A 14,869-nucleotide genomic window follows, 5' to 3' on the forward strand; every position below is an offset into this window, starting at 1 on the left:
TGCTTCTCAGACCTTAGAAATCTTACAATCTTCCAAGTATGACCTAAAAGCTATTGGGATGCTATTTTGGAATTCTTCCATTATCGTTAGCTCCCTCACATTCTCAAAATTTTGTTCTAGCTTCAGGGATCAAAACCACCAGTACCACAGTATTTCTTTTACTGTAGAAAATTCTATAAATGTCTAATTCATTCTTTTCTTTAAAGTCCGAAATTTCAACTGATATGCTTCAGAGACAAGCTCGTAAGCATTAAGTACTGCAGCTTTAACTATCTCATAATCACTGAAAAGAGAGACATTTTCTGTTGAAGCTTTTCGTCTTGTACTCATCAGGACAATTCACAAGAAAATGCCAATGTCAGGGGAAACAACAATTTATACTGTATGAGAAGAGTGCTGAGTGGTTGGCAAGTGGACTCTGATTGGTAGAGGCATTGCCATGGAGAATGCACCAATTGATGGTGACTAACAATTAACTGCCAAGTATTGTTTGAAATTTAAGCCAGGTAGCTTGATAACGCCTCTACCAATCAGAGTTCACTTTTCAATCAATCAGCACTCTCTTAGCATTCAGTAAAATTGTTGTTTCCCCTGACATTGGCATTTCATTGCAAATTGTCCTGATGAGTGCAAGATGAAAAGCTTTGACAAATAATGTCACTTTTTGCAGTACTACTCAAGGTCTGTAGCACCAAATGACTATTTATCTCAAATTCTGAAGATTGTTCTTCTGAAAGACCAGGATACACATCCATAGCTTTCCTAACCAAATCATTTTGCAAAATGGGAGTCCATGTGACCTTTGGCCACTTTAGTTGTTTAGCTGCCTTTTCAAATGAGATAAAATATCACTCAACACCGCCTTCAGTGAATTTAGGTGATAGACGAAGATTCTTTGTTATACCAAAGCTCATAATGGGACTTGATTCCTCATCCAAACTACTAGACTCTCTTTCGTTCCGTACCCTAAGCTTTTCTCTAGCCAGTTCGTGCTGCCTGATTTCTTTCTCTCTTTTAAACTCGAGCTCAAGCTTTCGCATTTCCATTTCTTTTTCCATCCCAAGTTGCTTCATCTGCAATTGAATTCGAGCTAATTCAACTGAATTGTTATCTGGATTCACTTTTGCCCCTTCCAATTCCAGATGCTGTGCTATTACTTCAATTATTTGTACTTTCGTAGCCCTTGCTTTTAATTCTAACTCTAACCTTTCTGCTAATGAAGTTAACCTATCCTTGGTTAATTGTTGCAAATCACTCAGGAATAAATCTTCCCTCTCCAGAAAAGTCGTAGCAATTGAAAAAGCTCCTAATAAAATTCTGCTTTTCAATCAGTATAGTAAAATTCACCGTGGAAATCTTATAAACCTTAATCTCAGTAAGTATCAGCCCACGTATTTGTCTGTGAATCTAAGATCCCGCAAAAGACCCCAATTTATGGATGGAATATTACGCTGGCAGGATTTTACGTTCCTGCTGAGGTCAATGGGCTTTTGAATGGCTTGCTGTATTTTATGGCCCTGCTGCTCCATGATGGGGCTGTAAAATTCTGCCCTACATTACGATCCTTGGCCAGACCTGGGGACATTGGGGAAGGTCCAGTTAGGGACCAGTAATGTTTTGTTTAAAGTAGTTAAAGGGTGAGATTCAAGACACCAGCTTTTGGAATAAAGTCACATGATTCCAAGGGTTTTGAACAACCAAAAACAAAATTTACTTTATACAAGTTTAGAAAGATAAAACAATTTACAACATATATCTTATACTATAATGTTCAGGGCAAGTATGAGGTATGTGTAAATTAACAGACAAACTGTGGTCGAGCACACCACACTACAGAGTAAATGGCCGATGCAACCAAGACAGAGTCCATAAAGTTCTCAAGAAATCATCCAGAAGATAGTCCTACTGTGAATCAACCAATCTCACTGGAACTTCATCTTTCTCACGAGGGTTTTCAATCTCCACCTTTGAAGATCCTGCCTTGGAATTCTTTCCAAATGTCTCTCCTACTCAGGCAGCTTTAACAATGGCCCACCTCGCAGGGTTTCAATCTTGCCTTCTGAGATTGTCCCCGGATTCCTGAATGACTCAACCCTAGCTCACAAGCACACTTTCAAACCTATGGCCATGCCAAACAGCACACCACTGCTCCAAAGGAGTACCTTTGCCCCAACGGCCCGCAGTATGGAGTCAGTCTGCTAACTGCAGCTCTTTCATTAATTCGGAGGCTATTTCTTTGCTCCCTTCTTTTAATTTACTTAACAGGGCCTATTCTTATCCTTGTGTCTGTGACAATTCTTGGCTAGCAGACTGCCTCAAACTGACTCCCTGAAGAAGAGTTGTTCACTGACCCCTGAACTGATCTGGGCAACCTATCAAAATACTCCCAGAGGGTCCCACCCTTGTTACTAGGCAGGAATCACTGTAACAGCATTGGAACATTCTGAACTTTAAATGTTACAATGACCATAGACTGCGAATTTAACACACGCAGACATAACAAATTGAATTCATAACACTAGCTCTATGTCATTGTTCTCCTTCATCGACATTTTGATAGTTTTGACCCCATGCTTTGCTTCACCATTCACCCATGGATGGTGTGGTGAACTGGTAACATGGCGGAAGCCATATTCTGCAGTGAATACACAGAAATGGTCATTCACAAACTGTGGACCATTGTCTGACACTGCCTCAATCTGGGGTGCCATGGGTAGAGCAGATGCACTTCAAAGCTTTTACCACTGCTTCTGCAGTCGTAGTATGGAGTCTGCTGATTTCCACCCAGTGAGAATAATAGTCGATGATTAGAAGTCGAGGAGATCCATGCCAAGCCTTTGCCAGGACCTGGAGGGGAATGGCAAAGAGCCACGATTCAGTTGGTTCTTGGCTGTTAATGTTGCAAATTTAGCACATGGAAATGAATGATATGATAGATTTTTAAATTCCGGCCCCCATACTGATCTTTGTGCCTGAGCTCTACACTTAGCAATGCCCAAGTGACCACCTTGAAGTTTATGGAGAATATCCTCTATCATCACCCGTGGGATTACAAACCTTTCATTAAGGATGAGGAGATCGTCGACAATTGTGAGATGTCTTTGCTGCTCGTAGTATTTTCTCAATGCCCAGTTGCTAGTGGCATACTCTAGCCAACCTTTGTGGCAGTATGTTCGGACCTGGCTGCACTCTGTCCTTCAACTGGACGTTCCTGATCTCTCAGAGTCTGCTTACAGAGGCTGGTAGGATGCCTGTAATCGATGAGGAATACATTTCCACCTTGGAGACAAGTGTCAATGATGTTCTGTGACCTGGTCAGCCATAACTCTCGACAGCATATCAGCTGTACTCTGACTTTTGCCTGACACATGCTCTGTGGTACAGTCAAATCATATGAGCCTTAGCCAGAAATGCCATATCCTTGGTGGCATCTAAGAAATTTCCTTAGAGTTTAGAAATGAGAGCAAAGGTTTATGGTCCGTCTCTATCTTAAATTGCAAGCCCATTAAATAATCAGAGAATTTTTCACAGGCCTATATAATAGCTAGTGTCTCCTTTTCAATCGTTGCATATTGCTGTTCAGTTTCTGTTAATGATCGAGAAGCATAGTAAACTGGCTTTCTCCTGCCATCCTCCTGGGTCTGCGGTAGATTTACCCCAAACCCTGTTACTGAAGGGTCGGCCACTACTATCATTAGCTGTTTTGGGTCGTAATGTGCGAGTACTTCAGAAGAGACTAGCAACTCCTTAATCTTGAGAAAGGCTTTCTGCTCGACTCCCCAATGCCACTGCTCTCCTTTCCTCAGCAGGTCACTTAGGGGTTCACTGGGGGCATACAGGTGTAGGATAAGTTTCCCCACCTGATTGACCACGCCTGAAAATCACTGGATGTGGAAGTTCTGTAATTGCCTTGGACTTTTGGGGATTTACTGTTATCCCTTGCTGGTGAATGATGTGACCTAAAAATCTAACGGTAGTCTTACTGAATTCACATTTATCATTCAAGGTGAGGCTGGCTTGTTGAAGCACCTTTAAAACCTCACAAACACTATGGTCATGTCCCTCCTTAGCAGCACCATGGATGAGCAAATCATCCATGCAATAAATACTGCCTTCTTTGCCTTCGAGGATGTTGGACATAGTGTCCAGTGTGTTGAAAGATTTCTGGTGCGGAGCATATGCTGTAAGGAAGACGATTGAAACAGAAGCAACCAAAGGGAGTAATAAATGTAGTTAACAACCTTGATTCTTGGTCAAAGGGAATCTGCCAAAACTAACTGTTGGCATCCAGCTTTGTAAAAAGGGCACTTCTTGACAACTTCACCAAACTGTTGTCAACAGAGGACATCGGGGGTATCTCCCTTTGGACAGCTTTATTTAGCTGTGTCAGATCGACACAGAGTCTGATGTCACCACTGGTTTATGGACTGTAACGAACCCAGAGCACCCCTTGGTAGGCAATGTAACAGGAGAGAGAATTCCTTGACGCAGCATCTTGTCAAGTTGCTACTTGACATTTCTGATCAGCACATTCCTTGAGGTAAATAAACAGATGGGTTTGGTATCTGGGAGCAGAGTGATGTGATACTCACTTTTGAGTTTTCCCAGACCCCAGAACAACCTAATCATGGGGTATTGACTGAAGCCAGTCTAATCACCTGCTAGTATGTTAATGCCAGCTCCAGTATAAATTTTAAAGTTGGTGTCAAAACCTCTAACTTGCACTGTAACTGACCAATAATTAATTTCCAATTTGTTGGATGGAATGTGTCTCATAAATATTCTCTTGTCTTCTACCTCGATTAAAGTTGCTATACTTGCAGAAATGCTTGAAATATCCAGTCTTCCTGCACTGGAAGCATTTCGTGCCCCCTGCTGGGCAGTCTTGGCATCAGTGTTGTTTCTTTGTACCAAAAAGTAAGCATTTCAAAATGGCTGCTGTGGGGTTTCCCACCCTTTTGTCCATTTTGGCCGACTTTTGTGTGGGTGGGGCTGCTGCCCGTGGGTCTATCCAGTTAACGGAGTCATCTAGAGCCTTGGTGTCGTGACGAATTATAGCCTGCTTAATTTCTCTGAGTTTGTCCTACCTCGTGGATTGAACCGTTTGATCTAAAGTGAGGTCGTCTTTGGTCTGTAGAAAGTCACTGAGCTTTTCATTACATACACTAACGACTATGTGGTTGCGGATGAGTTTGTCTTATAGCTCCCCGTATTCGCAAGTCAATATAGGTTGGTGAGAAATAATTGCACTGATTCTCCTGGTCTTTGCGACCTTCGGTTAAAGTGCACGTGCACTATCACCACATTTTGCGTCAGGCTAAAATACATGATGAAGGCTTTGGGAATGGTGTTAAAGTCTGCAGCGGGCTCCTCTACCCCCTGCCTCAGGAGAATGTTGTCTGCTACTGGACCTACAGCATAAAGAAACAAACTGACTTGATGCTTTTGCTCTTTAGCATGAAGGCCCGATGCTGCTCGATATCAGAGGAAGTGCTTCTTCCATAACTCTCACTTTTGGCCACCTCTGCAAGCCCTCAAGACAGTCAAACGTGCTGGTTAGGGGCAGTGACTGCTCACCAGGTAAGGACATTGTTACCTCTCTCCAGTTTGTCTCCTTCTTTGGTAGGGTTTTAAGTACGAGCTGCGACCAAGTTTTTCTTCACTCTCTCGCCATGGTTCCATCAATGGCACCAATCTCTGGCTAGATTGGTGTCACCACCACTGCTGCCATGCTTTGTACTGCCACCATGTTCTATGTACTCTTGAGGTGGTTCCTGGCTTCTGGTATGCATGACAGGCTGTAGCCTTACTCTGGTACTTGCCTTAAATTAGTTTATTAACACTATGTACAAACAGGTTACAGAGTAGGTATATACATCTCTCCTGCATAGAGTGTGTTCCATCCTCTCTCTCACTCTCTCTCTCTCTAGAGACAGTCTAGCGCATGACTGCTGTTGTCACTGACACATCATCATCTACATCACTCATTAGCATAACTATTCTATTAACCCATTACATTACAATAATAACTATCATTACAACATATGCTGAGTCACTGAATATCCTTGACTTCAACTAAAATTAGGATTGCTAAGTTTCTAGGTTAATTGTCTGCAAACTGGTATTAATTTTAGGTTAGAAAGAGTATGGATTCGAACAACATTCTAGAGCCTGTGCATATCTCTGGCTGACAACCTCACTGGAAAAAGGTGACATCTCTGTGTATCACACCTCAGAGTCTCATGCAAAAGAAAGAGAAAGAGAGAACTTTACAACTGTCTTATGAGTTGCCTCTCAACTCTATTGTTGAGGATTAGTTCACTGAGGAAGCAATCATAGTTACCATAGTGCATGTAAACCTGTCCCCTTGATGTGGAAACTTGGAGTATCTGTATGTCTGTTCAACTGAATCCTTTGTTGGATATAATGACTGAAAACCATTCTGTCATAATGGTTGGAGATACTTCAAACCAGCTCTTAATGTCCTCCATTTTTCAAAGCTAACATTATCATCTATTTGTACTTTGACATTAAAAAAACAGGTAGAATAGCATCTAATTTTCTGCACTGAGTTAAACAGAATATCCAAAATTAAACAGTCATATGTTTATTATAGCTAAACTCTCTGGTACCCCATTTTGGAAACCACCTCCAATTAATAATGTAAGTGATATTCATATTTCTGGGAGTTAACACTTTGCAAGCTGAAGCAGACTTGAGATCAAGAATATAAAAATAAAACCCCTTCCATAGAAGTAAAACCTCAAAATGTTGCAGCTGGAATATTCATTATTTGAAGGAAAAAGTATAAATGTTTACTGCATTGCTTTGCCTAATTATTATTGTATTTTGAGTGGTTATTTTCTATATTTTAACCTCAGCACCATCTTTTTGTGAGAGAAGTACAACTCTTCTGCCTAAATATTTAATTGGCAACCTGGTGGACAAGCGCAGAAGATTGACATTAGTAGATATTTTACCAGAAAGAAGTTTGGAACAAAATCCCTAGTTAATGTAAAACCCAATTGCCAGCATGTCGCTGTGCCCTCCGAGAAACTCGCCATGAAGGACAGGTTACTTAGGTGGTGGATGTGTCACCCATGAAAGAGATGACTTGCTAACAATGCCCTCGTGAATTATATGATGGCAATTCCATAACTCTGTTGTTTTGTGTATTGCTTTCTATTCACCCCTAGTGAATGCTCTTGCTCATTTTCCGTTACATCTGTAGTGGTTTCTCTCCAAAAGGCAATCCTGATTTCTTCTGCTGCACCACATTGTGTCTAAGGACAATTTCTGACCAACAATGCAAACCTACATGTAACTTGATCTCCATATAGGAACTTTGCAAAAACAAAAATTAAATAAAAACTTAGCTCCTCCCTACATAAATAAAAGACAAACAAGAATGATTTGTACAAATCATGCCTAATGGTTTTCCAAATGAACTTTCTCAACTTTATCTGTTTTTACTTTTTAATGACTGCCTGAATTCACTTTGGATGAGGTGTTAAACCAAGGCTCCTCCATCTGTCTTTCCAGTAGTTCAGGTAGATAATCAAGATCCTTTGGCAGTGTTAAAAATCTATTGTCCTGGTCAGCATTTCTTCCTTAACCAATACTGCCAAAAACTGATTACCTGGTCATTCATCTCAGTGCTGTCCTTGGTACATTGCTGCCTTATTTAAAAACATAGAGCATAGAGCCATACAAAAATTTGCAGCACAGAAGGAGGTAATTTAACCCATCATGCCCATGTCAGTCGGAAAAGAGTTAGCTAGCCTAGCCCCACCTTCCAGCTCTTGATCTGTGGCCCTGTAAATTATGGCACCTCAAGTACATATCCAAGTATTTTTTTTAAATACAGTGAGGATTTCTGCCTTTACCTCCCTTTCAGGCAGCAAGTTCCAGGCTCGCACTACCCTCTGGGTGAAAAAAATACTCTTCAACTCCTCTCTAATCCGCCTATCAATTACTTTAAATCTATACCCCCTGGGTTTTGACCTTTTTCCAACAGAAATACATTCTTCCTACCCAATTTATCTAGGCTTCTCAGTTTTGCACATCATAATTAAATCTCCTTTCAACCATCTCTGCTCCAAAAGCAATCCCAGCCTATCCAATCTTTCCTCATAGCTAAAATTCTCCATCACCCCAGCAGGGATGCACTCATGTCAACCTTACACCTACTCCCAAAGGGGAGGCCGACCTGGCAGAAAGTTCCTTCAGGCACAATCAGATAGATGGGTCTACAGGGAGGAGCAGCATAAGAACACCATTTGGCCTCTCGTCATGGCCGCTCCTCCTTGCAGGTTGATCAGGGAAGATCATGTTCCTTACCCTGCCCCCAATCGCCACTCACTCATGTTAAACCCATATCTCTTGACACCTTTATCATGCCAAGAAGTTTCAAGGTAATTTTGGAGCCCACTCACTGAGAGTACCTCACGTGCACTATGGGTTGCTGAGGTGCCACCACTCCGGACCCTCCAATCGCAGAGACTCCTACAAGTATCAGTCCTAGATGGCCTTAGCATTTGTGCGAGACTGTGTTTCAGCTGGTAAAGGTAAACTAATGGTTTTCCAAATGAACTTTCTCAACTTTAACCATCCCAGCCAAAGTAAATTTATTTCCTCCATGTACCCTGCAGCAGCCTGTTAGAGCTGGTGATGCTTTACATGGACAGTCCTCGGCATGGTCCAGCACACAGGTTCATTCTACTCTTTCTCACCTCATGCACCAAAACCCTGGTCCTTCAATGATGCCCAATGCACTTTGGTTGCAAACCATTTATTCGAGGTGTGCTGCCTTCCTTGACAAGGAAACAAACAGGCCAAAGAAATCTCCATGAGAGGTCTAACAAAGGTTTCAGTCAAATGCACAGATACCTCTTAAATCCTACACTTAAATCCCTCTCGCAATGAAGGCTAATTTGCCCATTGCCCCCTTACTTGCAGCCTTCACCTGCATTTAGCTCAAAATGACAAATCACCAAGGAAAGCCATCAACAATTGGATGTGCCCATCACAACTTTCTCCAGACCCGTATGGCAGCCTCTGGTTTTCTACTGATCAGAAGACAATGTAGAGCTTCACTCTCTCAGCCCTGAAACTGCCTCTGCAGTGTTTCTTGCCACTTGTGTAGCAGATTTAACTCCTCTTGAGTACTCATGACTTCCACCCAGATCTCACATCAGGGCAACAGCAGCAGGAGATGCAATGACCTCATTGAACACATTTTCAGAGGTCAGAACATGATGAACTACAAGTAATGGCTTGCATGATGCGTGGCCAGGCAACACACTCACAACTAATCACGCACATGTGGGATCATTGAGTATGCACAATGTTGATAACGTGAGAGAAGTGAATCTACAGGAGTTCATTATCAGACTCTGATGGGAGCCCACATTCCAGACCCCTAAATGCCTGCGACCATTGAAGCAACTAGCAGCAAGATGGAATCCAGGAAACTTCCAAGCAGTGCAAGTGAACATATATTTTCAAGTGCCAAAACCATATACGATGGTTGTACACCTGTGTCATCCATGTGCTTCAATACTTCTTAATCATTCTTTGCCTACCATTACATTTAGGTGCAGCCCCGACTTCCACAGCTGAGGTGGAGGCAGCCTGCTGACCAATGTTCCCTGTTGACTGTGATGACTTTGTCAGGCGTCCTCTGGTGGCCTGAGGCCTAGAGGGCCTCAGGCTACTAAGACTCTCCTGCTCAGGTGCAGATGCACCCTCCTCAGCTTGACCTGCTGAATATGATGGGGTCATTGGCACAGGGGAAGTGGAGTGGCAGGGTACCCTTGGAGTGTCCTGGGATGAAGTGCCTGGGGTGCCTGGCTGGTGCTGCTTCTCGCTGTGGGTGCCCGATGGCACCTCCCTGACTCCTTGAGGGGAAGGGGCACCTGGAGGGAGGTCCAGGTGCCCTGTCCCCTTCTTGCCTAACCACTGCTGCACTTCGCCCTTGGCTAGAGCGATGAAATGTAAATCCAAGCGCATAGCCAGCAGCCATTGTGCATTCTGCTGGTCCTGGGTCTCCAAGACAGCTGCCACCCATTCCGCGGAGGCTGCCAAGCACTCACATGCTGGAGCCATGATATCAGACAGAACGTGGGCGGACTCCTCCAGCCTTCAGTCCGGTCTGTTTCTGGCCTCTGGCCACTCTGCCTGCTGTTCCCTGCCTGTCTCTGAATCTCCAACATGTCTCTTAGGACCAAGTCCAGAGGCTTGTCATCTGTATCGGGCTAAGCAGGGGCCTGATCTCTAGCATTCCTCCAAGTGTCAGAGATCCCAGCTGTCACTTCATCTGCTGGCTATGGATCCGTGTCAGTGATGTGCTCAACAGATTGTGACTCCAAGCAACTCTAGAACGTGGACCAACCAAGGTGGCTGTATCTGCGCTGGCAGAGAGTGCAGGTGAACACCATGATGATGCATTCTCTGAAGCTTCTGAGGCATTCTCCTCAGAGGTGGGGCTGATCTGGGTAGGTGGCCTCCCCATTTTCTTGCTGGAATAGAGAATAGAAAGGTTTAGTGATTGACTAAGCAGGCTCCCTAATTAAATGCCTCACTCTATAGGGTGCAAATGCCTCAGCCTATGGGCCTGCAGCTGACAAATGCAGACTGGAGGCATGCTCACTGGCTTCCTGAGGGAGTCCTATCTCACCTTCAGCACAGGCACAATCCTGTTCCTCCCCAGCTATCTCTGTGGTCTGCTCCTCATACAGGGTGAAGATTCGAATAACCGGAATTTCACCTCCATTCTGGGTGCGCTCCTGCTTGCTGTGAGCGTTCTTCTCCTGAAGAAAGACAGAAGGATTGATTGAGGTCCCAATGATTAAATGAGCAGTTCAGGAGCATGCATGCCTATGGCAGCTGCTGAGCCTTCTCCGGTAAGTGATTAAGAAGCAGGATGTCCTGCAACTGATAGAAAATTGAGAGCATAAAGTGGCTGGCACACATTCAGTGCAGATGTCACATTTGCTGGTGAGTGCTGCAACCCAAATTCCTGTCTGACATACCTGTGCACTCATAAGAACGTAAGAAACAGGAGCTGTAGTAGACCACACAGCCCATCGAGCCTGCTGTGCCATTCAATATGATCATGGTTGATCTTGGGCTTCAAACTCCATTTTCCCTCCCGTTCCTCATATCCTTTAATTATCTGAGAGACCAAAAATCTGTCTATCCCAGCCTTAAATGTATTCAATTATGGAGTATTCACAGTCCCCTGGAGTAGAGAATTCCAAAGATTCACAACCCTTTGAGTGAAGAAATTTCTCCTCTTCTCACTCTTAAATAATTGGCTCCTTATCCTAAGACTGTGCTCCCGTGGCTTAAGTTCCCTGACCAATGGAAACAGTCTCTCAGCGTACACTCTTTCAAGCCCCTTCAGAATTTTGTAGGTTTCAATGAGGTCGCCTCTCATTCTTCTAAACTCCCGAGAATATAAGCACAATTTTCTCAGCCTCTCATCATAAGACATCACAGGGACCAATTTCACTGCACTGCCTCAAATGCAAGTATATCCTTTCTTAAATGTGGAAAGCAAAACTGCACACAGTCCTCCAGATGCTATCTCACCAAAACACTGTACAACTAAAGCAAGACTTCTTTATTCTTGTGCTTCAAACCCCTTGCAATAAAGGCCAACATGCCATTTGCTTTCCTAATTGCTTATGCATTTGCATGCTAACTTTCTGTGTTCCTTGTACCATTACACCCAAGTCTCTTTGAACATCAACACTTACAAGTTTCTCACATTTTAAGAAATATTCTGCTTTTTTATTCTTATGGCCAAGGTGAATAACTGTACATTTTCCTATATTACGCTCCATCTGCCATTTTGTTGCCGATTCCCCTAACCTGTCTATATCTCTTTGCAGCCTCTCTGTGTCTTCCCCACAGCTTATTTTTCCACCTAGTTTGGTATCATCATCAAACTTAAATACATTACTCTCTGTCTCTTCATATAAGCCATTAATGTAGAGTATAAATAGCTGAGGCCCCAGCATTGATTCTTGTGGCACTCCACTATTCACTGCCTGACAAATTGAAAAAGCTCTGTTTATGCCCACTCTCTGTTTTCTATACATTAACCAATCTTCTATCCGTGGTAATATATTACCCCCAAATCTATGAGCCCTTATTTTGCCTATTAACCTGTTGTGCGGCACCTTATTGAATTCCTTTTGGAAATCCCTCACACTTAGACTGCCTGATGTCCTTATGAGTGTCAGTTTGCAGTGAGTAGATGGTGCACTTACCCTGGCAGAGCACAAAAGATCATTCATCCTCTTGCAACACTACTGGGCGTCTCTGTACTGGGCCCCAATGGGCACTAACCTCCACTGTGACCTCTACCCAGGCCACCATGGTCAGACAGGAGTGCCTCCTGCTGCCATCCCAGGGAAACAGCACTGGCTGAATTCCTTGGGCAGCCTGGAGGAGAGTCTCCAGTAAGGCTTCGCTGAGCATTGGGGCCGCATATTGCTTTCTTTTCTGGGGCAACCTGGTCTCAGCAGAATCCAGAGTTCCTGGTCTGGAATGAGTGAATGGCTGTCCGGGTGCCTTTTAAATATGGCACTCGGACCTTCAACACCATGAGGTAAAGGTGGGGCCGTCGACTTCTTGCCTGCCACTTCCATGAAATTCGGCATGCTCTGCATGGATGCAGAGGTACTGAGTTGACTGACGCAAGATTGTGTGTGGTCAGTCATCACCTGATGAGATGCTAAGCCATCTGTCCTCTTAGAAGATTCCATGATGTTATTTTAAAGAAGAGCAGAAGAGGTTCTGCCATTGTCCTGACCAATGTTTATCATTCAACCAACATCACTAAAACAGATTGATCATCCCTACATTGGTGTTTATGGGACCTTCCAGTACGCAGTTTGGTGACAGAATTTCCGATATATAACAGTAACATCATTTCAAAAGTACTTCATTGGCTGTAAAGCACTTGGGATATCCTGGGTGTAAAATGCTCTTTATAAATACAGGTCATTCTTAGATAAGCAAGACCTTCTGTCCTGTAGGTTTCTATGCTGAGGGCCCCTTAAATACTTGGGGTAAGAATTTCATCAGTATCCCCAATGCTAGGAAAGTCTACCGCTGTTTCACTGGGGCGTGCTGTGCTGCCAGCTGCTTCCAGCATGGCCCATATGCCTCACCCTCTTAGGAAGGATACCCATGTACATATTATAAGCGTGTGCTGGAAGCCTGTGAAGAAATACTATGCTGACATCAAACAATCCAACCAGCTGATGCAATGCCAGGATATCTAATTTAGACCAGGCAACAAATTTGCCTATCACTGTTCAAACAACAACCGCTAAGCCACAATATGAGCCCTGCACCTAAATTGCAGGTAAGGTAAATTTTAAGAGCTTTTGCTATTACAAAGTCTCTGGAAGTACCCTGGAGTGCTTTTGGAGGTGTTATGGTGAGTTTCTGGATTTAGGGTTGCTGCATCTTCACAGGGAGGGCACAAGAGTAGGTGACCTGTCCACACAAAGGTTGCAACAGGTATGGCAGCAGCAGTAATGGCACCTCAAGATCTGTAGTATGAGATGGAGCTGAAGCAGAGGCTACGGAGAAAGCAAGCTCTGTGCAATGCCCTCTGCATACATGGAGTCGGTTTCCTCCATGCTCCTTGACAGTGACAGGAGGATGTCTGGCAGGCAAATCCATGCACTCAGTATCACGGTGTGCATGCCCATTCAGCGTTTTCCTGTATGCCATCGTATTGAGGTCCTCTGTGAGTTCCCTGCCACAGAGCTCATCTGCCATCCCGCCTTCTGGTGAGCTTGCAAATGAACCATCCTTTTCCCAGGTCTGCAATCCAGTCATGACTGGATGACCCCCCCACATGATACCATCTAGGACAAGGGCAGCAGATAAATGAGAACGCCACCACCTGGAAGTTCCTGTTCAAGCCACTCTCAAATCCTGACTTGGAAATATATCCCCATTCCCAGGCAGATGAATTTATAGCCCTTGCAGACTACAACTCTTCCCCACCCCCAATCAATAATTTTCCAATAACTTCAACTTTCTTCCGGCGTCACAAAAAAATGTTGAAAACTGCCACCATTGACCACATAGCAGGTCTCAGAAGGAAAGTTCTAACATGGGATTATGCCCCACATAAGAACTTGCATACACCAAGATTTCCATGCGCCAGAGTATGTCACTATTGCTGCTGAATTTAACAGCTATTCCTTTGACCTTCCTACTTTACTTGGGCTTGTCCACTAGAGGGCATACAATGACAGCCTTTGAATAACTTAAATAGTCATGGATCTGATTTCCACATGAATCATCATGTGCATCTTCATTTTATTAATTTCATTAATTTTGATTTCATAAATGACATTTGCTTTAAATATTAAGAATTGTTCAATCCCATATATTACTCTTCATTGTTTTTTAAAATGAAAATCTATATATTTTTAAACATGAACCTTATAGCTACGTCACTAAAGAGTTTCTTTGTAAGATGTTATTTCTTAATTCCAATGTTTTCTGCTCACCTTGTTGAAATACAGAATAATATGAGTTAATTGCTGTCCAACACAAGGAGAGAAAGTGAGAAGAGTGAAATCAAGTACGCTTTATCCTTAGTAAATGGCAAAATGATTACAGTGTACGGTTCACAGTGTATTTCATTAGCACAACAGAGAGAAGAAGTCAATCCAAAATATTGAAAATGTAGGCTAAAAGGTACCTCAATAGCACTGTTTTACACTTTTTTTGTGTGGACATTGCTGATAGACTGGCTAACATATGATCCTTTCACTTTGGTGTTTTAAATTAAGATGCGGCCCAGACTGGTCAGATGAATCTCCTATTTGAA

This window comes from Cetorhinus maximus, chromosome 8 (genome assembly GCF_964194155.1).
Source record: "Cetorhinus maximus chromosome 8, sCetMax3.hap1.1, whole genome shotgun sequence".
Lineage (NCBI taxonomy): Eukaryota > Metazoa > Chordata > Chondrichthyes > Lamniformes > Cetorhinidae > Cetorhinus > Cetorhinus maximus.